Below are 26,236 nucleotides of genomic sequence, written 5' to 3' on the forward strand. Positions count from 1 at the left end.
CGTGACTGAGGCGACCTGACGTCAGGTCACGTCAGTCACGTGACCCGAGGCGCGCGGTGCAACCTGGAGGAGCCGAGCCGCCTGCAGTAAAGCTACAGGGAAGAAGACATCACTGGTTAAGTATGTAAGTTTATTATTATATTATATTTAAAGGGAGGGCGCTAGGGGTATTTTAGTAGTAAAGGGAGGGTGCTAGGGGTAATTTAGTAGTAAAGGGAGGGTGCTAGGGGTAATTTAGTAGTAAAGGGAGGGTGCTAGGGGTAATTTAGTAGTAAAGGGAGGGTGCTAGGGGTAATTTAGTAGTAAAGGGAGGGTGCTAGGGGTAATTTAGTAGTAAAGGGAGGGTGCTAGGGGTATTTTAATAGTAAAGGGAGGCCGCTAGGGGTATTTTAGTAGTAAAGGGAGGCCGCTAGGGGTATTTTAGTAGTAAAGGGAGGCCGCTAGGGGTATTTTAGTAGTAAAGGGAGGCCGCTAGGGGTATTTTAATAGTAAAGGGAGGCCGCTAGGGGTATTTTAATAGTAAAGGGAGGCCGCTAGGGGTATTTTAATAGTAAAGGGAGGCCGCTAGGGGTATTTTAATAGTAAAGGGAGGCCGCTGCTGGACATGTTATTAATAAGGGGAGGCCGCTGCTGGACATGTTATTAATAAGGGGAGGCCGCTGCTGGACATGTTATTAATAAGGGGAGGCCGCTGCTGGACATGTTATTACAAAATTAGGTTTTTCCTAAAGGTGACACAGCTCCCGAGTTATGCTCGTTTTTTTAGCGAATTTTGACACACCTAGCTCAAAAGGTTGCCCATCACTGCCTTAGATTCACTCTGATTTTCACCAGAAAGCTGATTTAAGATTATTTATCCCCTTTCTATAATGTTCATAAAACATTTGAAAAAAGATGGATTAAAAGCAAGCTGGGTAAAATGTATAAAGGCAGAATGTTGGACAAATATGAGCTCACAGGGCATCTATGCAGTTTCCCCTTTTTCATATACATTAGGAGTAACCACTCTGAAGGATAAACTGTTGCAGAAGGGCCTATAGCAGTGATGGCGAACCTTTTAGAGACCAAGTGCCCAAACTACAACCAAAATCCACTTATTTACCATCAAGTGCCAACATGGCATTTATAAGCAGTATCTAATTGCTACCAGTTCTTCAACAACATTCAATTGTATTGGCTCTCCTAAGGCCACCAATAGAGTTGAAAGAAGGTGGGCAAATTCAGACTATCATTGTAGCTTTTCTCCAGGAAAAATGGTGGGTCCAGCAGAAGGACCTCCAAAAGACAATGCAGTTCTGTCCACTGACCTTCTCACTTTTCCCACAGTTCAAACAGCCAATGAAATGTCGCTTTAAAATAGCTCTGAGAGCAGTATCTTTTAAGTTGCTTGGGACTGCAGGAAGATTTGGCGGATTTGGTCCTGTATGGTAAAATTGGGACAATGGCCTGAGGTCCCACAGAAAGGGCTCTGAGTGCCACCTCTGTGTGCAAAATTATAGAAAACATACCAATGTATTTTGCAAGATGGGACATGAAAAATCTTGTATGGCAGCCCCCTTAACATCAACCATGACTTTCAGGAAGCCTAATGACATGATGAGGGATTAAAGCCAATTTTACTTTTTGTGATTAGTGGTGGTCTTTTTCTCCTTTTGTAACTACCACGAGGGTCACATTGCCATCAACATTTCAACAAAAGAAGGCAGTTAAAAAAAAAGTTAAATGATCACCAAAATAACTGCCTGCGAAAATTTTTTTTGGTTCAGGGCAATGAACTCATGTTTTTGCCAAGGGACCTCTACAACCACAAACTACATGTGAACCGGGTAGTACTGGGTTAGCAAAAAAATAAAATTCTGCAGTGTTAAAACCTTGCCTGATGAAGGGCTTTGTGGGCCTAACACCACTGAGGCTACTCAAGGAGCGGTCACACGTTCAGTTTTTCAGATGCCAAAAAGCAAGTGTGGATCATAATGGGTTGAGACAAATAATTAAAAGGTAATGCTCCTCCTCCTACTTTTACTCCATTTCAGGTCAAAAACTGCATCTGAAAAAGTGAACATGTGACTGCACCCTCATGGGTTACAACAGTCATGTGACTCTGTTTTCAAACATAGACTGGCAGTGATTGGATGGAAGAGACAAGTATAGGCTTATCATATCCTGCTGGTTGATAACTTGACATTGGAACATACAAGCCCTTTAAATTCTGTGGCCCTCAGTGGTGGTCTGGCATCCAGGCGCATTATATACTTCTATTATTCTGTTCTATTCCTGGTATTATGTAAGACTGTATTGAATTAGCTGTAAACTAGGGATTAATATTATAATACTGAAAAAGCATTTAAGCACCAGTGCCACTGCATGATTGCCTGTGAAGGGTATTGGCACAATGACTTCCTTTAAGGAAACTGGAATCCAGAACCCTTTAGGGCCTCTCTGTATATCTCTTTCTGCAAGAAGTATCCCTGCCACTCATAATGAACTGTAAAGCCTAAGAAATGTTAACTGTACCGGGGAATGACCTTGAATGACTATCCTTCCTCCCCCCACCATAGGACAAAAATGCCCATAGCATGGAATACATAGTCGCATACACTCGGTTTGGGCTGAGTTTTTATCACATTGCAAAAAACCCTTGTGAAATAGTTCTCCTTGGTACTGCTGCTGCAGCTATCAGCTGACCAGAGGTGGTGTCGGACTCCAACTGGTCTCATTTTGATGATCTGTCTTATTAATCTGGTTTTACATATCTTACTCCTGGAAAACCTGTTTAATTGTGCTGGGATCTTGCTCCAGATGCCATTTACATAAGCAGGAGCTGGACTTCCAGGTCACTTATCTGACGGCAGAATGGAGCTAAACCACCCGCCTGCTCCACAGACAACACAATGTTATGTGGGCTTGGGAGAGCATTTTACAGATTTGAATGAATAAGACATGAATTAAAATCTTTAGAACAATAGAAACTATGAAATGAATTTTAGTTTATCAGAATGACTATATATTTATAGGTTAAAGCAAATAGTAAGTGGGTGGATTTTGCTGTAGGGGTTGCAGCAACCCTTCGACATAGTACTGTGGAGCAACTCTGCCTAAAAGAACCAGAAGGCTTCCTGATGTGTGTTCAGTACAACTGTACAGTGTAACCTGTAGGGAATGGGGCTCCAGAGGGGACCGCTCAAGACTGCACCATTGCTTGCCGATGTGTAGAGCTGGCGCCAGCAACCAGCATACTTGGGCAAGTGCTGGGGCCCAGTAGCCTGGCATAATCCTTGGGTGGCTGTATATAATATAACCCATAAGGGGGCTGTATATATAATATAGAAATTTTTATTGCCGCCATCTGAGTTCAATGTAAAGGGGCCAACTGAGGCTCTGTCGCCCAGAAGCCTACTGAAACCCGGCCCTGTGTAGGCCTTTTAACTTTAACCTTCTGGCAAAGGGTTTCCCATTCTCCAGTGAGGCAATTTTTGAGCCCCAGTGAATGGCTCAACAATGGAACATCAGGTGTCCTTCAAGAACAAACACCGAATAATTTATTTTTTTTTGGAGCTACACCAAGTTGATTCTGGCAGTGTTAAGGGGATTGTTAACAAGCATCTCTGGTAGGCTCTCCAAAACTTTGAGGATCTATCAGATGCCACCATAATAGAGATATGACCACTTTATCTACCTCTATGCACAGCTTTGGCATGTGTTGTTCACACTGCAGTCTGTATGGCTCCATATGCTTCTCGCTACCATCCTGCACCTTATTGAGTTAATAATGGGAAGCCCCTGTGTAGGTTTGGGCGTTCTGTACTTCATACTAGAGAACCAGTTAATCTTTTTTTTTTTCTCCCTAGAAACAGCACCACTCTAGTCTGTTCCTTGTATTATGGCTCTTTCCCATTCATTAGAATAGGGATTTACCATCCTATGCAGGTTTCCCTTGCTGTCTACATGAATAACTCGCTGTTCTACATAAGTAAAAAGTTATCGATAAGATTCCACTCTAACCAGTCCAAATGGTAAGTGTTAAATCTATCATAGACTGGAATACATGGGATTCCTCTGGCGCTTGCCTCCCATTTTCCTGGTGACTTTGTTCTATGTTTATGCAGTTGTCCATCTTGGTTGGTGTTGAGGATTATTGGGAACAGCCAGGTATTTACAGGGGGTTTAACTTCACGTCTTTGTCCTGTGTGTCTTGGACACAGCCTCCTATTGCAGCTATTGGGGTTGTGTTACCTTGAAGAAAACACCAGCTGCAGTGTGGTCTGAGAAGCGTTTGACCTCCGGTGACATTGAGTATGTTACTTTCTCCAAGTGTTCATGGCACGTAATTCCTAAATGTCAGTTCTCTTCTACGCAGGGACTTTATTCTGACTTGCCAAAAAAAAAAGAAAAATAAATAAATATATATATATATACATACACACACACACGCACGCAGTCCCCATGTTAAGTACAAAATAGGTTCTTTAGATTTGTGCTTAAGATGAATGTGTATGTAAGTCGGAACAAGTTTATATTATAATTGTAATTCCAGAAAAAAAAATTGGGCCCAGTGACAATTGGATTTTGAAAATGGTGAAACACGTGGAGCTTCTCATTGATCACATGAGTTTCACTTGAAATGCATATGCGATCAGGTCGAGCCCCTCCCCGTTCCATTTTTAATGCCACATTCACACGATGCGTTGCGTTTTTGACACATTCCAGGCTTTAACGGTGATCACCTGCTGAGGTAACATTACTTTCCATTGTATTTCCTAAAACACAATGAAACCTCGGCATCTGATAATGGTTGAAGCCTTTAGAATGCATCAAAAACACATAGGGGGAGATTTATCATAAGTCTCTTAGAGCAGTTCTGCTCTCTTTGCTGATAGCAACCAATCAGAGCTCAGCTCTCACTTTCCCACAGCTGTTTATGAAATTAAATCTGATGTCTGATGGGTTTCCATGGGCAACAAGAACAGTTTTACCTCAGAAACTTCATGATAAATCTCCCCCATAGTGTGAATGCAGCCATATGGTGCTGTCGCGCAGTGCGGTCTTGGTCCGTTCTTGGTGTGTTTTTAAACGCACTAAAAACGCGTGTGAATGCAGCTTGGAAACTACTTTGAAACACAATTCAAGAGCATTGGGAAGGAGCGCAGATGTGTTCAGATCGTGTTTTGTTTTAATGACTGCTGGGTTTTAACACGAGTGTTTAGGTCTGTGTCGGAGTGTAACTCCTCCTTAATGTGCTTGAATTTTGTTTAAAAACCTGATTCAAGCACAACATGTAAATGCGGCACAAGTAGTTTACATTAGGTGGCTGGACAACCCTGTGTAACTCCTCCAGGACTGATATACTTCAGACATATGTCATTGCTGAGGGTCATTGAACCGCTAATATCATGATGTACACGCTTCCTTCAGTTCTGGGGCACAGTACCTCAAAGTAGTCACTAAATCATGAGAATATCACACCCGCTACCAGATCACACCAATGACTTGTAGATTGAGCGATCCATCATGGTAAATATGAACAAGCAGTAGATCTGTTGGAACAATTTCTGTGTCCATGAAACGGATTCAGAAGCGTGAGCGTAGCCTTACACTTGGCCAGTACTCGTTGTAGAAGTTTTCTGTTGATTTCCAAGAGGAATGGAGAGACATCAAAAGGAATGCTCAAAGCCGACAACTTCCTACTTCCCAGCCCTGTCTTTGCTGATGCAGGTGAAATGAAAGACGTAAGTCAGTGCTATCTCAGCTGTTACCGGCCGACCATCAATATTCATTGCTTCAGCTGCTATTGCTCCTCAAATGGGAATCAGAGAGCGAGAGAGAAAAGGGGGCGGCAGTGCACGGTGCGAAGGGCTGTCCTCCTCCCCTCCCCGGGTGACAAACTTCCAACTCTTGGACCTGTCTGCAGGGCAGCGGCTGCACACTTACATCGCTGCTGGGCTTGGATATCTCTTATGAGGCTGGTGCTGACCTGTATGTATGTGTATATATACTTTATTTTTGTTACTTTTTGGTGTTTTGTAAAATGCCGAGAATCATAAGAGTGAACTTAATGAGTAGCTTGTACTAAAAAGTCATTTTGTGTGTAATGTATGTTGATGTTTAGCTATATGGATCGGTATAAAGTAAAATTTCCTGTCTATGCGGGTGCCAATGTAGGGCGGACATTGCATGTAGTGTAGTGAAATCTTCTGGTGTCATGTGTTTCTGTGTGGTATCGGTGACACTGACCCGTGCCTCTTGTCCTAATGTCAGAGTATGTATTACACAGGCGTCGCTGAGGGGTAAGGTCTTCTGTGTGGTGTACACTTTCAGACCTTCGTGATGGACACAGGACACATTCGTGGCTATCACATGTCCCCAGATTAAATAGATGTGATCTCATGGAGGGTGGCTGTGTCAAAGAAACGTTAAATGGGTCAATTAATACAATAAGTGGTTTCAAAAGTTATATTACCCTATACAACATACAGACTATTAGGATACATGAGGCTCCGTTTACATTGTTATTCTGTCCCTTCAGTGGTTCAAAGAAAAGGGCAGGAATGGTTTTCTTTTTGCATTTAAATCTGATTGACTGATAAAAAAAAATGGAGGAGACCTTTAATTTGTAAAGTTCCCAAAAGAAAACACAATCCTGAAAACGTTACTGTATGAAGGACTAATGAAATAGACAGTGGTAGGATGAATGTGGCCTGCTTTCTTTCACCCCTGAAAATGTCACTCCTCTACTGAGGCTGTTCTTGGTATGGCAGCTCATGTCTACTCATCTGGTTAAGCTGCTAAGTCAGAAACGATCCCTGGGGATCATACCATCCCTAAATCTACCATCAACATCATGCTTGATTTACCAGGGACACTTGCTTATAGAACCAGGCACTGTGATTAGGGCAGTCTACTTTATATTTCTTATCCATGACCTCCTTCCTTCTAAAATCAACTTTAAGAATTATGCTTATGAGCCTGAAGAGCTCTGGTGGTTATCAGAGCCCCTATGCAGACTATTGCAGACAGGTGCTATTACAATAAGCAGAACATGTCTCTCCAAACCCCTTCTCTCTCCCTCTGCCTGTGTAATCTAGCAGCGTTAGGAAGTGCAGTGGAAAGGTGAGACAGTGTAACAACCTGTGAAGCTACAGTGGTGAGGGGCTTTAGAAACACCCACCCACCAGGTTCATTTACATATTTTTACAAGTTGTTTTCAGGAGGCCATGGTTAACAAATATAAGAAGATTACCGCAGTCACGGTGCCTGGTGCTATGAGTAAGTTTCTCTGGTTTATCATGATGGATTTTGATTAGTAGATTTCCTTTTAAAATACTATGAGGCACATATATCCTTTGTTTTCCTTGGCTGAAATCGGCTTACTATAGCAGTGCTATGTATTTTTTAAAACTTTCTATTTTTTTTTCTTTGTCTCCGATATGCATATGGTTTATTGATAATTTTATTTTTTTTTTTAACTACTTTTTAGGCGTATGTATGAAATACAAGTGTGGGTCAGTTGTACTTTGCTAAGTATGGGTCAGTTTTTTGCACCTAAAAAAACTCTTTAATTTTTTCACAAATAAGTTTCACAAAAACAGCATCTGTCTTGCAAATATACATTAGGGATAATGCAACAGACACACTCACAGGCCAACATCTTAGGGATTGTCCCATTTCAGCAAGTTAATGTTTTTGCTTGTATTATGAAAAGTTATACAATTTTCCGAAATATTCTCTGTATCAATTCTTCAGTTCTCTAGATCTCTGCTTGCTGTCATTCTATAGGAAGCTTCTATGTTCACTTCCAGTGAAAAGAAATGTGACCACGGTCAGACAGGTGCATGGCTCGTTAGTATCGGAGAGTAATCAGAGCTGGGGTCCTGTGTGACCATGGTCAGATTTCTGTCCACTGGAAGTAACGTAGAAGATTTCTATAGCAGAGATCTAGAAAACGGTGAGGTATTGATACAGTAAGTATATTAGAAAATTGTATAACTTTTTATCATAAAAATATAAACATAAGTTTGCTGAAATGGGAACACCCCTTTAAGACTTTGGCAAAGGCGCATAATATGGACAAGTAATAAAGTCACAAAAAATGTGCAAAAAGAAAAAAATCAAGTCAAAATAAAGATGCAGGTTCCTCTATAAGTATCTGATAGCCTGTAGTGATGAGCCTCTGGCTAGATCCTAGATCTGCTCTCTGTGAATGTCACCTGCCAGCAGAGGACAAACTGGTCCGTACACTAAAGATGTTTGGATCTCTAAAATTCCTAGGTCCATTCTTGATGGGCAATATTGAACCTTCAGGTAGGTTTCCAGCAGCTGGCTAATATTGTTTGACTTTTTCTCATTCATGTCTGTAGACATTTGTTCACATGTTGCAGCACTTTATAAAGCAGTTGCTGCACTAGTTGGCACCTGTGTATTGCCGGGGACTAGTGGCCCAGCTGTCTCCTCCTCGTTCACTTCCTCTAGTGACACATCGCTAAACAGATACAACTGTTCTTTTCCATTGTGTCACATCTTGGACAAGCGGCAGCAAGTGCCATAAAACAAAGGGTGACCAGTGTTCTGCCCTTTATGATCTGTCATCCTGTGATATGCCGGATCTTCATGCACAGTCCCGCAGGAGCCATTACATTGTTGTAGGACAGTTGCTGTAGAAGCATAGAACCTTGTAACAATTATATAACTTTACTAATACTAATAGTCATCACCACCGCCTCCTACAGTGACATTACTTGGTTACACTGGAGAGATTTGGGGGACTTTTCCAGCCGCTGCACCACTACTGCTTGAGTTCCCTGGTGGTAAATCTATTAGATTCTTTACTAGTATCTGATTTCCAAGAAAGAATAATAATCTTTATTTATATAGCGCCATCATATTTCGTAGCGTTTTACATATAGGGGCTTATACAAATAAAATAAGACATTACAAAGTAATAATAGTTATATGCAACAATAGTGAGAGGCCTGCTCGCATGAGCTTGCAGTCTATGAGGATGATGGGATGACACAGGAGCTTACAGTCTATGAGGATGAGGGGGTGACACAAGAACATACAGTCTATGAGAATGAGGGGGTGACACAAGAACTTACAGTCTATGAGGATGAGGGGATGAAACTAGAGCTTACAGTCTATGAGGACGAGGGGGTGACACAAGAGCTTACAGTCAATGAGGACGAGGGGGTGACACAAGAGCTTACAGTCAATGAGGATGAGGGGGTGACACAAGAGCTTACAGTCTATAAGGATGAGGGGGTGACACAAGAGCTTACAGTCTATGAGGATGAGGGGGTGACACAAGAGCTTACAGTCTATGAGGATGAGGGGGTGACACAAGAGCTTACAGTCTATGAGGACGAGGGGGTGACACAAGAGCTTACAGTCTATGAGAATGAGGGGGGTGAGAAAAGAGCTTACAGTCTACGAGGATGAGGGGTGACACAAGAGCTTACAGTCTATGAGGACGAGGGGGTGAGACAAGAGCTTACAGTCTATGAGAATGAGGGGGGTGAGAAAAGAGCTTACAGTCTACGAGGATGAGGGGGTGACACAAGAACTTACAGTCTACGAGGACGAGGGGGTGACACAAGAGCTTACAGTCTATGAGGACGAGGGGGTGACACAAGAGCTTACAGTCTATGAGGACGAGGGGGTGACACAAGAGCTTACAGTCTACGAGGATGAGGGGTGACACAAGAGCTTACAGTCTATGAGGACGAGGGGGTGAGACAAGAGCTTACAGTCTATGAGGACGAGGGGGTGACACAAGAGCTTACAGTCTATGAGGACGAGGGGGTGAGACAAGAGCTTACAGTCTATGAGGACGAGGGGGTGACACAAGAGCTTACAGTCTATGAGGACGAGGGGGTGACACAAGAGCTTACAGTCTATGAGGACGAGGGGGTGACACAAGAGCTTACAGTCTATGAGGACGAGGGGGTGACACAAGAGCTTACAGTCTATGAGGATGAGGGGGGGGACACAAGAGCTTACAGTCTATGAGGACGAGGGGGTGACACAAGAGCTTACAGTCTATGAGAATGAGGGGGGTGAGAAAAGAGCTTACAGTCTATAAGGACGAGGGGGTGAGACAAGCGCTTACAGTCTGAGGATGAGCATATTTATGGTAGGGTAAATGACATTTTTGTGCGGGGCTAAAAGAGTTATACGTGTGTTAAAAGCTACAAAAAACAACTTTTCTACTGTTGACAGTAGCAGCAGAACAGTGAAAAATAAATTTTATTGCCATGATTGTAGCTGGATTCAAAATACTATGTTGCATTGGTGTGTGTGTGTGATCTCTTAATGCTCTGCTTCACAGTCCGCAACAGTAGGGTGAGGGGTTGTGTACAGCAGTAGATTCAAGAGATATCACACAAGGGTGCTCCAAGTCCAGACACAATGCTGGAATATGAAGCAATTTTTCACAGAACATCTGCACACAACACACAGAAAATGTAGGGTTACACTGATCTCCAGGGCTGTTTGCTGCTTTTAGTGGTCAAAACTACTGACAAATTCCCCTTAATTTCACAAAACCTGAATAACCCCTTTTTAAGGTTCTTTAGTCAAGATTATCCAAAGGAATAACAGTTACTACTGCTTAGTACAGTAGTATTCTCAAAGACAAAGGCTGCTTTGATGTGAAACTATTTTTCTCTTTTTGTGCTTCACAATTTCTGATCATTAATGGGTCATAGAGCGGTGCACTTCAAAAGCGCGCAGACGTAATTGCCACGATGGCAGGAATGTAGTGTTATGTCACATTCATGTTCAAAGCTGGACGCATCCTACATATGGTTCAGGAAGCTGAAAATGAAGGAGACCGTACAAGAGGCCAGTCCATTATACTGTACAGGCAGTCCCCGGGTTACATACAAGATAGGGTCCATAGGTTTGTTCTTAAGTTGAATTTGTATGTAAGTCGGAACTGTATATTTTATATTGGTAGATCCAGACAAAAATTTTTTTTTGCCCCAGTGACAATTGGTGTTTCAAAATTTTTGCTGTAATTGGACCAAGGATTATCAATAAAGCTTCATTACAGATACCTTACAGCTGATCATTGCAGTCTGGGACCATTGTAAAGCATCCAGAGAGCTTCACCAGTGGTCACAGTGGGCAGAGGGGTCCGTCTGTAACTATGGGTTGTCTGTAAGTCGAGTGTCCTTAAGTAGGGGACCGCCTGTATATTGTAATTTGCATAGAAGTCCCAGAATATGCCAAATATCTATGTAGGTAATTTTAGTTTAAATTATTCATTTACATGACAACCGTTTCTTCATTTTTTTAAAATGCAAATTTAAAATAATTTAATTGACCAGATTTCTTTTCTCAATAATAATTGAGTAATAAACATTTTAACCAAATTGTAATACAATCAATAGTACAGATGATAATGGAGAACTTTTAATGTAATATATACAGATATATATACATTCCCCTCCACTTTCTTTCTGCTTTTATCAGTGTCTATAAATTAGCTGATGGATAAGGAGAAACTGATGAGGTTTCTTGTGACATAAACCTATAAAGAACTACAACAAGTAGTAATAAATTATTCAATATTACAGGTACTTTTCATCTATATACAACAAAGGAGTTGCGATGTGCATGGGCATTCTAAAGTCCATGCAAGTGTCTCAGTGAGCTGCAGTTAATAAGTTATATTGGCTATAAATACATCATGGGGACATCTACCACCATGATGAAGGATTGTAATCCAAGCGCACTGACATATTGATATGTGCAAGAAAATCCCGAGGGAAAGAAGAAGTGATCCAGCGCATATGATAAAAGGATGCCTCCGATTTTATTGACAGATTCCAATTACAACAATGTGTATGAGACGCACTACAGCACTGCGTCCAGAAGTGGGCTTAATAAAAATGTTTTTAGAGCACTAAGATGTTAACACACCTGTGCGGCAGACTTGCACGGCCAACACCCAACACGTCACGGTGAGAGGTATGACCTCGTTCCCTCCCCCCGTGACGCTCCTTCCGTGCATACTATTTCAGTCTCCCGCACTTAGATGTGCATCAGCCATGAGTAAGAGCGTGTGAAACGCTCGAAACGCGTAGGCCGTTATTTGTAGCCCACTTCTGGACGCAGTGCTGTAGTGCGTCTCATACACATTGTTGTAATTGGAATCTGTCAATAAAATCGGAGGCATCCTTTTATCATATGCGCTGGATCACTTCTTCTTTCCCTCGGGATTTTCTTGCTTACCTGGACACGCCGGTCACGTGGAGATCCGTGCTGCTCGATAGGAAGCCTTCCCTGAAAATCTTCAGAACGGGTGAGCAACACACTATTGCCATACAAATTTTTCTTCTATAGACTATATTGATATGTGCCCCCTCTGGCAGCTTACACATTTCTTTAACCACTTCACGATTGCCATACGGCTATATTTTTGGTACATTCCCCATGCAGAAAGGATGTTTATAAACGTCATGACAGCCAACTTCAAACCACTATATCTCCTGAACCCCGGCACCTAGAAACACAATTGTCATAGAAAACATCTCTCCTTTAATATGATGTATGGATTGTGTTTGAACACTTGGCAGCACGGAGATATCCTGGTTCTCTTAAGCATCCATACACAATCTATGCATCATGTTAAAGGGGATGCTTCTGTTTAATATGACACAACAATTGTGTTTCTGTATGTGTTTGTGTATGGATGCTTACTTATGCATCCGCATCGCATAAAGCCAGCAGCGATTGAACAATACATGCACTACAGCCGGCGATTCTTACAGGTCCCTGACTGACGGGGGTGTGAAGGGGGTGGGGGGGGGGTGTCGGCCGGTCCTCTCATGAATACGGCCGACTGCTAGGGAACTTGTACGACATTCGGATTTGATAAGAGGTCGGATCGTTTAAAACTACCGTATATACTCGTGTATAAGCCGAGTTTTTCAGCACAAAAAATGTGCTGAAAAACGTCCCCTCGGCTTATACACGAGTCTATAACAAAAAAAATTACCCACTTAAAAAAAAATAAACTTAAATACTCACCCTCCGATGTCGGCGCGGCTTACCGATGTCCCCGATGCCAGCGCGTCCCGTCTTCTTTCTTCTCCGCGGCTCCTCTTCTCTCTTCTATCTTCCGGCATGGAGGCGGCCATGGTTTCTTAGTGGCCGCGCATACTATGACGTCAGCAGCGGCCGCGTCATAGTAAGCGCATGCTAGAAGAAGAGATGGCCGCGTCCATGCCAGAAGAGAGAAGAGGAGCCGCGGAGAAGAAAGAAGACGGGACGCGCTGGCATCGGGGACATCGGTAAGTCGCGCTGACATCGGAGGGTGAGTATTTAAGTTTATTTTTTTTAAGGGCCGTGGGGGCAGGCTGGCTGTATACTACTAGGGGCTTGCTGTATACTACTAGGGGCTTGCTGTATACTACTAGGGGCTTGCTGTATACTACTAGGGGGCTGCTAAATACTACATGGGGGCTGGCAGGCTGTATACTACTGGGGGGGTTTGACCAATGCATTTCTCACCCTCGGCTTATACTCGAGCCAGTAGTTTTTCCCAGTTTTTGGTGGTAAAATTAGGGGTCTCGGCTTATACTCGAATATATACGGTAAGTATAAAAACTAAAATAAAAAAATAAATATAAACGGGCTGGGGACACGATGAGGGGGAGCTAATTTGGTGATGGTGGTGGGGGGTTTTGGGGGTGACAGGTCCTCTTTAAGCATCCTTACACAATCCATATATCCTATCTGGCTCTCCTGTTTAATATGACACCAGAATTGTGTTTCTAGGTGCAAGGGTTCAGGAGACGTAGGCTTTTGAACTGTGTTCCCCCCCTCCAACCTGTCAGCTGAAGGCAGAATATATTAGAAGCTGCAGGAAAGACTTTTACTTTGCAGAAGTACATGCACCCTCTGCATCTGTAGCTCAACCTGGGAAAGGTGGTCAAATGATGCTGTACATATTTTATTATAAAATTACAAAAAAAGCTTATTTTTTCACTTCATTTCTAGCAAATTATTGGCAAATTTTCTAAAGAAAAAATGTGTAATTAATAAAACTATCCTATCAAGTTAAAATCTCAGAAGTCATGAAAAACTAAGTAAAAATTGATATGTAAAGCTTTTCCAGAAATATCGTCATTTAAAGAAGCGCATAGCAGAAAATCAAAAATTGACCTGGACATTCAGGCACCCATCAACAGCGGTCACATAGGGTTTAAGCTTCTTATGCCTTGTTTAAAAAAAAAGGGCATTACAATTATGTAAATGAGTGTGGGGCTCCAGCTTCAATTAACACCTATGGAGCCCGGAGCTCCTTGGGTTCATTTGCATAATTGTAAAAGATTTTTTTTTTTTAAACTGGGCATAAGAAAGAAGAGCAGATCCTGCCAGCAGGGGCACACATCAGCATGCCCGTGAGCTTGGCTTACAATTCTTGATCCTGGGGGTATATATCCTTTTTAAAAGGGTTGTTGAAAAGCATGGTTGCTTTTTTTTTTAAGAAAACTGTGTCACACCTGACCATGGTTTGTGCCTTTATTACAACTCTGCTGCATAGATTTAAATGGAGCATAGTTGCAATACCGTCACAAACCATGGTTAACCCCTTAAGGACGCAGCCATTTTAGAGCTTAAGGCTCAGTCCCATTTTTTGGATTCTGACATGCGTCGCTTTATATGGTTATAACTTTTGAACACTGTTACTTATCAAAACGATTCTGAGATTGTTTTTTCCCCACATGTTGTACTTCATTTTAGTGGTAAATTTTGGCTGATAAGTTTTGCGTTTATTTACAAAAAAAAAAGAAAATATGATGAATTTTCTGAAAAATTTGCCATTTTTGAAATTTGAAATCATTGCGTTTTCAGGCAGATAGATGTACCACCTAAATAACTTGCCGAATAACATTTCCCATTTGTCTACTTTACATTTTCACCATTTTTGAAATGTCTGGATAATTTATTTTGATGTCACGCGGCTTACAAATCGAATAGCGCTTTTCCGGATTTTCAGAATTGACTATTTTGGGGATAAATACAGTTTTGAATGAAAATTTACATATTTAGCATCAAAACCCCCCATATAACCAACCCAATTTCAAATCTGCACCCCTCAAGCTATCAGAAACAGATTTTACGAAGATTGTTAACCCCTTGAGATCTTCATAGTAATTACATCAAAATGGAGGCGAAATTTAGAATAGTCAAATTGTGCCGGTTATACGTTCATTTAGCCCTAAAATTTACACATTTCCAAAAGATAAAAATACAAAACCCACCATACAATTTGTTCTACAATTTCTCCCGAGTGCAGAGACCCCCCACATGTGGCTGTTACTTGTTTTATGGGCACACAGTGAGGCGCAGAAGGGAAGGAGCGCCCTGCAGCTGCCAGGATTTTACTTTCCTCATTGGCCTCTTTTGAAGGCTGTAAAATTTTCGCTTTTGCGCTATTAGGGCCATGTGACGGCATTTTTTTTGCGGGATGAGATGCTTTTTCCAATGTTACCATTTTGGGGTTGGTATCACCTATTGTTGAAAATTTAGGAACTTCTTTTTGAGAGCAGGAGTAGAAAAGCATCAATTCTCTACTGGTTTTTTTACTTTTTTTTTGTGGTGTTCACCGTATAGACTAATAATCATGTTATCTTCATTCTATGGGTCGATACGATAACGGGGATACCAGACATGAATATATTTTCTTGCGTTTTACTAAATTTGTAAAATAAAACCCTATTGTGGGGAAAAATCTATCATTTTTGTATTGCCATCTTCCAAGTGGCATAACATTGTTACGTTTTTGGCTACAGAGCTGGTTGATGGCTTGTTTTTTGCGGGACACGTTGTACTTTGCACCAGTATCATTCTAGAGTACATATGTTTTTTTGATCACTTTTTATAGCATTTTTTGTGGGATTGTATAGGTAAAAATCATAATTTTTGGAGGGTTTATAACAGTTTTCTTTTACGGCGTTCATCGTGCGGGTTCAATAATTATTTATTTTTATTCTACGGGTTGTTACGGACGCGGTGATACTATATATGTGGGGTTTGTGTTATGATTTAGACTTTTTTTTTAGTTATATGTCTCTTTATATGTTTTGGGGCTTTTGGGCATTTTTGGTGATTTATTACTTTATTTTTTTATTGAATATTTTTTTTTTTTTTCTTTTTCACTTTTTCCACCATGGGAAATGAACAAGCAATCATCTGATTGCTTGTTCATAATAATACCCTGCAATACTCATGTATTGCAGGGCATTATCAGTGTCAGCCTATGCACTTGCATAGGGTGGCACTCTGCCAGTAAGATGACGTCATAGACGCCATCTTACCGGCAGTTCCTGCAGGTAACACTGGGGTCCAGATCGGACCCCAGTGATACCGTAGCAATGATCGGTGCCCCCCGAAAATGATTCGGGGGGGGCGATCGTGGGGAAAGACACCCCAATTGCATGTTAGATGCCGCGGTCGCGATGACCGCGGCATTTAACGGGTTAATCACCCGCGATCGGAGTCAACTCCGATCGCGGGTGTTACACTGGGGTGCCGGCTATCAGTCACAGCCGGCACCCCGTCTTTCCTGATGCTGGTTCGGCTCAAATCTTGAGCTGAACCGGCATCGGCTCAGCGTCCGATATATCGGACGCTGAGCGCTAAGTCACTGAGCTCAGCGTCCGATATATCGGACGCTGAGCGTTAAGAGGTTAAGTATGGTGCTGTTTTTGGGAGAGTAACTCTGTTACAGTCTTGGCATAGTCTTATCATTTACAGAGCCTTTAAAGGGGTTCTCAGGAGGTGGAAAAACATGACTGCAGTATTCCAAAAACAGCACCACACCTGACCATGGTTACTGCCAGTACTGCAGCTCAGCTGTATAGAAATGAATGGAGCTTAGTTGCAATACCACACACTACCCATGGTCAGGTGAGGCGCTGTTTTTGGAAGACTGCAGCCATGTTTTTCCACCTCCAGAGAACCCCTTTAACGGAAATGTTCTCTAGTTATGGAAAGGATTCATCTTTCGAATACTCATACTTATTTCTCTGCTGTACAAGATGCTATATTTGAGGACTTTCTGAAGGCCTTCACATACACTGCTCACTGCAGGAGAAGAAAGAAGCTTAGAGAAAGGACAGATAAGCAGTAATAAAGTATATTACAAAGTTTACTACTATCCCCTGCACTATTCATTTCTAACATGAAAACCTTCTTGCTAAGGTTTAGTTACACTTGACTGGTTTGGGTGGTTGCGCACATTCAATAATCCACTTTTGTAGGAATATATGTGGTATGTCGGTCTGGCGTTCTCCTGGCTTGTAACGTAGTTAGGGCAGAAGTGTTAGTCATACAGATAAACATCTGCAAGAGATACACACACTTGATGTGTGCCAGACAAGTTGAGACAAGTTGGCAATACTGGCATCCTACAGGTGAGCGGGCATAGTAATCTGAATGTATAATTTATAGTTATGTAAGCCGCACTGCTCATTTATTTACATACTCTTACCTTACCCCATTTCCTTTTCTTACTGTTTTTACAGGTTTTTGTAACCTGTTGAGCTCCAGCTGCAGCGGATTGTTGGCAAAGTACATACAGTGTCCCTGCTAACACTGGAGCTTATTGTGCTCATAATATTTTTATTTAATTTTTTTTATACAGTCTTGGGCCTCGTGCACATGACCGTATGGGGGCTCGTGATCTGGTTGCAAATTCATGGCCCCCATAAAGGTCTAGCATTGTGTGGAGAGTGCACAGTGCCTCAATGAACCAGGCGGCCGCCGTGCATAATATAGGACATGTCCTTATTGTGGCAAAACCTCGGCTTTCGATGGAGAGAGGACGAGGTGAGAAGCGATCCTTCCTCCTCCATCCCGTACCGAGCTGTATACTTGCCTGGGCAATCATACGTTTGTATGCATGAGACCTTAGGCCTTATAGACACTTGCATATGTATTTTCCTGTCCTGTAAACACAGCACTTTTTTGTTCTTTTTCACCTGCATCAGCACATAGGGCACCGTATAAATCCATAGTGGTCTAACAAATTAGCTTGTCTTCTGTGACAATCCACAGGACGCATGCAGTGAACAAATGTATGTTGCTTGTTTTTTGCCCCCCCCCCCCTCCGCCCATTTCCAAGACTTCTATAGGGTACACGGAACAGAAATACGGTATGGTGGGCAATCCAGCCATTCACTTAGATGGTAGTATTGCCCATTGTGGACACGTGCTACCCATATTAAAATGGTATGGGTAGCATGTGGCAGAAGACCTCCTGCATATCAATGTATGCAATGCTGGACCGCAAATAATGGACGCCTAGTCCACTATGTACAGCCTGTGTGTCATTGCTGTGTGAGGTCCTATCACATACTGATGATAGCAGAAAATGACTTTACAGACGGGAATAGGACTTTTTCTATTATTTGCAGCTCTTGCAGCCAGATCATACGCACAGCCATGTGAATAAGCCCACAGAGATAAATGTGGACATACACAAGCCATTGATGAAAATGGATGGTCTCTCTCTTTCTGTAATTATACTTCCTTCCAGCTGTCCACTTACTTACTAGCGAACCGTAGCGGACAGATCCTTTAGCCATACTGTCATCCATCTGACTACCCAGATTGTAAGTGTAGACATGTGACATGACATCATATACTGCTTTATACTAGTTGATACCCAAAAAATGATTAATATTTAGTATTTTTACTATCCCTGGAAAACTGAGTTTGGAAGAAAAATGTACTACTTAATATTAAAATAAAATTGTGATAACTTTACGTTACCAATTAACCTTTAAAGGACATCTACCACCAGGATGAAGGATTGTAAACCAAGCACACTGATATACTGGTGTGTGCCCCCTCTGGCAGGATCTACTCTTCTTTAAGCTTCCTATGCCCTTGTTTTTAAGGAAAAAAAAGGCTAAAATTATGCAAATGAACAGGCTAAAAGAAGAGTGGATTCTGCCAGAGGGGGCACACACCAGTAAGTCAGTGTGCATGGTTTACAATCCTTCATCCTGATGGTAGATGTCCCTTAAATAGGATCTGTGACTTGCTTGTACTCTGCATTGTACTACCCTCTGTTATTTCTTCATGAAAAATTTGACAACCGGGATTTAACCATTGCAGGGGGTGGGGTGTTTCCTGCTTTCCCTGATAAGAGGATTAGTACGACCAAGACGTTTTTGCAACAATGTGTCAGTATTGTTATAGAACAGGTATACAAGCCTTTACTAAACCAGGGAGATGTTGGGTTCCCTCAGAAAAGTCAAGTCTTTAACATACTTAAAACTATATTTTCTTATACTTTTAAAACTTGAGTCTACAATGCAGGAGGACATTGCATTTTAAACCTATAATTTCCTATGTGGGGGGAAAGGAAGTGACATCTGCTTGAAGCTTAGTTCTGGCTCAGAGCAGCAGTAGTAAGTTCTGTAGCACAACCCTAGACTTCCACCCCCTCGTTGGAAAAACATAAAAACGCCCCCCACCCCACTTTCAAAAGTTCCCCTCACCCCTACCTGTCTTACTTCAGTCAGGTTTATTGAATCCCATGAAGTCCCATCCCTCTGTCTTTTCCAGCAATTACCAAAGAAGAGAACAAAGGAAGTTTTTTTTTTTTTAATTATTTACCTTTTCTATTTCTAAAATATATATTTTTTTTCATTGTGATTTGTGTGAATAAGCCAAAAGCAACATCCTCCTATTGGTCACTAGTGTTTTGCTTTTTTATTTAATTTTTTTCTAATATGTAAATCAAAATTACATTGTGCCTGTTATGGACCTTTTTATCTGCTGTTACATGCATAAAAGCAGATATACTCCAATATTCAAGTTACAATCACACATTTATACGCTCATGAGCACACATATAGAGCATATACACACACAGTGCCATCTACAAACAGAGAGCATATATACATACATACCTAGTATATACAGACACCACACACTGTATACACATACAGCATATATACCTCACATATGTTATACACATATTATGGCTGCTACTACTGTAGTTACACCCTTTTTGGGATGTTAATGAGGGTAGTCTCCAGATTTCTGGAGGTCTATTCTCGTATTTGGTCGCGGTCCCAGCAGTTGGACCCTCATTGACCAGTTTGTAAATAGGGGATAACATGCAAACTTGGTTAATTGATCCGCTTTATTGATCTTTTTAAGTCCTGATCTTTTGTTTTTAGTTTTTTATTGAATTCCTATTGCTTTTGATCATGTGTCTATCATTTTGAACAGAAACCTGATGTGTAAGAACAAATTCAAATATGAATAGACACTAAGGATCTACTTTCCAATGTATAGCTTCGATATATTCCACTTTATAGCTGGCCATACAGGGACATATTGGGGCAGATTTACTTACCCGCTCCTGTCGCGATCCAGCGGTGCGTTGTCCGACGAGGATTCGGGTCTGCCTCGATTCACTAAGGTCGCGCGTCCGATTTCCTGCATGTGTTGCTTCTGCGCTGAGATCCGCCGGAGTTCACCTTCTTCTTCCCGGTGCATGCAAGCGCATGGCTTGCAGCACAATTGCTGTTTTAAATTCCGCGGTTTGTCCAAATCCGTCATGTTGTCCGACTGCACGTCCCCCCGTTTTTGTCGCATGCAACCTGGTGCTGATGCGTCACAATCCAATTCGGGGCAATTCGGCGCAAAAAGGAAATATTCGGGAAACGACAGGAAATATCACGGTCAACGGACCCTTGGTAAATGAGCCCCACTGTGTGTAATGACAACAATAAGTTTATTGCATGAAAAAGGGAAGACTGATAGGACTAACAGGGTCATATCCCATCCAAAGGAAAGCTTGCGTATATACGGCCCTGTAAGATGCTGGAGGGAATTCCTGCATCTCCATATATATATTTTGCACGTCTTTCCCCTATAGCTGGCAGCACCCGGCAGCCTTGTGGTACAAGTAAAGCGATCTGCCGGCACGCACCGTAGACAGCCAGATTCTTGTACGTCCTCAGCTAGCGAGTCCCGGGTAGCCTGCCTGTGTTTGATGTCTGACAGCCGTAAGTGGAATGTGTCGTTTTTATGTCTGATATTTTCTCTGTCTGAATGTAATAAGCTAACAAACCATTCTGTGGCTTTGAAGCGAGCAGCGCGTTGGCAGGACTTTTTTATTTTTTTGTAAACCCTGCACTTTACAGCAAATGTAGTGGAAGTGTGACTGGATGTGTTTTGAAACCTGACACGGAGCTTGCTCATACAGACATGTCTTTGAAAGGCTCATTTCTTTCCTGCTTGCGGGATGGGAGAGGCCGGGGATGTAGTCTTGACCAAGTGCACACAAGTTGTCCTTGGATGGAGCGGAGAGGTGTGTGATTCTTTCATAGTGTCATCTAGTTCAATCTCCTCAAGCAGTTTTACAGAGATTAAAGACTTTAGTGTTTAGCTTCTGGCTGGTCTGGCCGGAAAGTACTTTCTGCATCAAAGGCAAAAACCCTCTACTGATCTCTTATTTGCAAGGCATGATCATACGTAGAACCTGCCATGTCCTCTGTATCAATCTAACATCTCTTCACTTCTTTTCTGTAGGATAGATTTATAAGAAAAGTGTACATGGTAGTAGTGGTTACAGGGAACTGCATATAACTTCTGCACCGCAGCTTTACCCCTAGATCAGTGATGGCGAACCTTTTAGAGCCTGAGTGCCCAAACATCAACCAAAAGCCACTTATTTATTGCAAAGTGCCAGCGCAGAACTTTAAGCAGTAATTTATTTCTCCTTGTTCATTGACAACTTTCAATCCTTTATCCTCCCAAGGACACCAACTCAGTTGAAAGTAGGAGGGCAAATTCATCTATCATTGTAGGAAGATTCTGCAGGCATATTCTTTGAGTTCTGTCTGGTGAACTTCATTCTGGGGCAATGGCCCGGGTGCCCACACAAAGGGCTCTGAGTGCCGCCTCTGGCACCAGTGCCATAGGTTCGCCATCACTGCCCTAGATCCTTCTGCTCCTGTGTCCAGTATGGACACCCCCCCCCCCCCACTAGGAGATGGTTGCGATGTCCAGATGCTAGTCCCTGATATTGGGACAGTATTACACTGGTGTCATCAGTCCCGGAATCAAGGATCATGCAGTGTCATGATTTATGGACCACAGGGTAGCACAAGCCTCTGATCATCAAAGTGTTAAGTTATAAGGAGTCCCTTCTTCCACACAGACCAAGAGTGCTGAACTGTAATCATGATTGCAGCAAGGAAAAGTGGATTCCTTGTATCATATATAACTATGATGCAAGGAGTCCCGTCCTTGCATTTCACATCCATGTGAAACTGCCCTTCTGCTGAGGAGCACATATGTGCACGTATTTCACTGTATCCGTTCCATTTCCGTATAAAACATGGTGGGTTGGCAAGTGATGTTACTAGCTTGCTGAACCCCCAAATCATACACGTATATATATGGCAGCATACTTGCACAGTTGTTTGCAACGCATATTTTAAACTTTCTTTATAGACATCTATAGGGCGCATGGAACAGAAATCCCGGAGAAAATAGAACATGCTCTATTTTTCTTATTTCATTTTCCTCAAGGTACGTACCGTACGGGCACGTAAATGGATGACCAAATTGCCCATTGTAGTGAATGTGGCTGTGTGGTACCTTTATGAAAACGGTACAGTATGGGTAACAAGCGGACGTATTAGAAAGGGTCCTAAAGGCTATTCATGCAGTGTCTTCACTCACTTGCAATACACAATGCGTTGGTCATACTATATCCCTGTAATCACTTTGGTTGTATATATTTTGTACCTTCTTCATACCTTCTCTCCCCCCGCGTAATAGTAACGTCAAGTAGGATTTGTATATAGCATGGCCCGGCTCTAAACAGACACCCACCAAGGATGACCGAAAGGAAGCCTGGGTAGTGTTTTACCAGAGGAGCTGCATTGTAATCTGAAGACCATTGAGACCAGCATATTCCCATTGATCCATTTGTACAGTGATGCTTACACTTGATAAATTGGTAAAAGTCATACAAGAGCATAAACCACTCAATGCCTCCCAGCAATATTTCAGCATGGAGGTAAGTGTCTCCCATTAGTATCTTTCTGCTGAGCCAGTAGCAAGCAAAGCCTCTGTGGCAGATCAGGACAGTGTCTGCGGACCCTTTGGGAAGCCCTTGCATATTATTTCCTAAGCAGTGCAGTATATATAATAACATTTCTAAGTGCTTTTTTTGCTGCTATTTAATCCACCTTATTTTGGAAATGAAAAATTATATAGGATTCTATTTCCAGATAATTATATATATCCCCTAGAGCAGAGGGTGTAATGCTTTATTTCCCCTGTGAGGGCGCTGCAGGGAAACTGAGCAGATATCCCCCAGATCACTTGTGATTACTGCAGATTCCATGAGCAGTGCATCCTATGATCAGCTTTCTTAAAGGGGTTTTGGGGATAAAATGTACTAAAAACCCCTTTAACAGAGAATCCCTCTAACTACCCATTCTCTCTTTGCTACTTCAATTTTACATGAAACATGAAATGTATTGAAAATAAAAAGCAGTTCTCGTGGCTTTAAACCAGTATGGATCTTTCTCCTTTCATGTTGTTGGTAGTCTGTACTTTCCCTCAATTTTCCTTTTCTGAAGCTCCTGCTGGTGTTTTATTCATGCAATCCAAGGGAAAATAATTTTATAAATAAGGGAACCCTTGAGTTCAATGTTTTTTGTTATACTGAAGAGAAAATTGCAAATTGATTTAAAACGTGGCCCAGTACAAATAAAAATGTCATGTTTCTTTTTTTTCACTTAAAGGGGTATTCTCATCTCGGCATTCACATTTAATTACATTGATCTGCATATATATACATTTTTTCAATTAGATCTTATTAAAAAAAATTTACTTGTGTGAAGATAATTTCTCACAAATGTAGTGATATGGTCCCTTAGAAACAAGACTGACTCCTTGGTTACGACCACCTCTGCTGGAGGTATTGGACAAAAATACAAAAGGTTTTTGTATATGAAAATGTTACTGCAGGTCCCACAGACGTCCTGTGGTAATGATTGCAGAATTCAGAAGGTCAGACAGGTCTCAATAGTGCATGTCTGGCCACCCCTGCCAGAGTGTGAGGCGGTCGTAACCGAGGAAGCTTGTGGTTTCTAAGGGACAACATGGCTACATTTATGAGAAATTATCTTCACACAGGAAAATTTTTTTTAATAACATCTAATTGAAGAAATGTTTACATATGGCAAATGAATTAAATTAAATGTAAATGCCCAGATGGGAATACCCCTTTAAGCAACAAATATGGCAAAGGTCTCTGGATGTGGGTCCTACCTCTGGGACCCATCTCCAATATGATGACAGGAAGCCACCTCCTGATGTTGTCCATTGGAATTTTACATAAATGGCGTACAAAGGAGCTGCACTGCTTTTCTTACTCCTATAAAAATGAATGGGCACCCCCTTGTTTACATACTATACAAAGGCAATGAAAGGGGTGTTATCGTCTGGGCATTCTCATTCAATGTCATTAATATGCCATATATAAACATTTCTTCAATTAGATGTTATCAAATAAAATTTACCTGTGTGAAGATAATTTCTCATAAATGTGGTCATATTGTCCCTTAGAAACAAGACTGTGTCCTTGGATACGGCCACCTCTGCTGGAGTGATTGCACAAAGAAACAAAAGGTTTTTGTATTTGAAATGTCCAGTAGTTACACGTCCCACAGCCGTCCTGTGGTAATGAACGGTGAACCCAGGTGGTCAGACAGGACTCAATAGCGCATGTCTGGCCACCGCTGCCAAAATGTGAGGTGGTCATATCTGAGGAACCTATCTTGTTTCTAAGGGACAACATGGCCACATTTATCTTCACACAGGAACATTTTTTTAAATAACATCCAATTGAAGAAATGTTTACATATGGCAGATGAATTATATTAAATGTAAATGCCCAGATGGGATTACTCCTTTAAGCTGATTTATACATTGTTGACGGGGAAGGGGGGAACCCAAACCAATCATTGGGAATGGGGAGCCGCAAGAAGTGCCATTGTGGCTTGATTTGCCATAAATGTTATTAATGGGGAAAAACCCTTTTATTTGTGGAGGAACCCAGCAGCAAGTTTCAATTTCCCCTACGGTTCCACTGAAGGGAGCAGAGCTATTACTCATGATCCTAAATACTGTGTTCAGCATAGATCTGCTGAGTCCTCACGCTCTGCTCTAGCTAATATGGGAAGGTCCCTGATTCAGGGGATTCCCTCCTTCTATTACGAAGATTCACTAATAGACAATGGGGCAGATTTATCATGTCTTATAAGCCAGTTTTTGAGGGTTTTACACCCTGCACATAACTTTTGAGTTTGATGCCCTGTCCGGTCAAATTTTCTAGAACTTCCTCCGGAATACTGCTGCAAGTTATAGCGTAAAGGAAACCTGTCGGGGTGATTTGGACCAGTGGTTTAGTATCCGAATTGGCAAAATCGCCCTGTATGTGGTCACATAAAAAATAAAAAAAAAATTCTACTTTAGTCTGGAACTCCCTTGACCTGCTTGTTGCAGCCAGTGAAGCTGGCGTAGTACACCCCTGCATCACTGCGAATGTGCAGTGGAAGTGGGGAATTATCCACGTTTAAATTACCACAATGCAAGAGGTGGCTTATAGCTTAAAGGGAACCTGTCAGCCCGATTTGAGACACTGAACCACTTGCAAGAAGTAGTGCTGGTGTGGGATCTGTAAATGTGAGTAAGAGGTGACTCATCGAACTTGCATCTAAATATAAATGTGTTTTTTTGTTTTTTGTTTTCCTTTTTTGAGGCCACCCAAAACTAATTTACATGTTGATTTGGGACCCTAATTAAGCTGTAGTTGGTTTAGGGTCCCAAATTGGCCTGACTGGTCCCTTGCTTTCTTAGTTGGGTTGCCATTGGCCAAGTTTGTTCTAAATAGAACGGGTCAGTTCACCATTTAGTTAAATGGAGATGCTCTGGTGTAGGCAACGGGGCTCTGAGGGCCTCTTTTTATTTGCATCTGGATATATACTGATACGTTTTATGTAGAGTGTTGTGCTTGCTCCGGGTGAGGAGTGCAGAGTAAGCACAGGACAGAACGAGCAAAGGTTGTCCATGGAATCCTCCAGTGCAGCACTTCTGCCGCTACAGTAGGCTGGGACCAGGGGTGACGCCAGATATACTGAGGAGATCAGCACATGAGTTCTGTGTATACTTGTGCAGATTC

General features: G+C 41.9%; 1 protein-coding gene across 9 annotated transcripts in view; it reads left to right on the forward strand.

Annotated features, from left to right (window-relative positions):
• The window catches only part of MEF2A (myocyte enhancer factor 2A), a 103,247-nt gene that overhangs the window by 19,548 nt on the left and 57,463 nt on the right, over positions 1-26,236 (forward strand). The window contains exon 1 of one of the 9 annotated variants that reach the window (XM_072148587.1): positions 5,830-5,973. The exons of 7 other annotated variants lie outside the window; for them this stretch is intronic. The gene's annotated coding sequence lies outside the window, so the exon portion shown is untranslated. Of the gene's footprint in view, positions 1-5,829; positions 5,978-26,236 lie in introns of those variants that run through there. One more of the 9 variants, XM_072148588.1, reaches the window with a different exon arrangement.

Source organism: Engystomops pustulosus, chromosome 4 (genome assembly GCF_040894005.1).
Source record: "Engystomops pustulosus chromosome 4, aEngPut4.maternal, whole genome shotgun sequence".
Taxonomy (NCBI): Eukaryota; Metazoa; Chordata; class Amphibia; order Anura; family Leptodactylidae; genus Engystomops; species Engystomops pustulosus.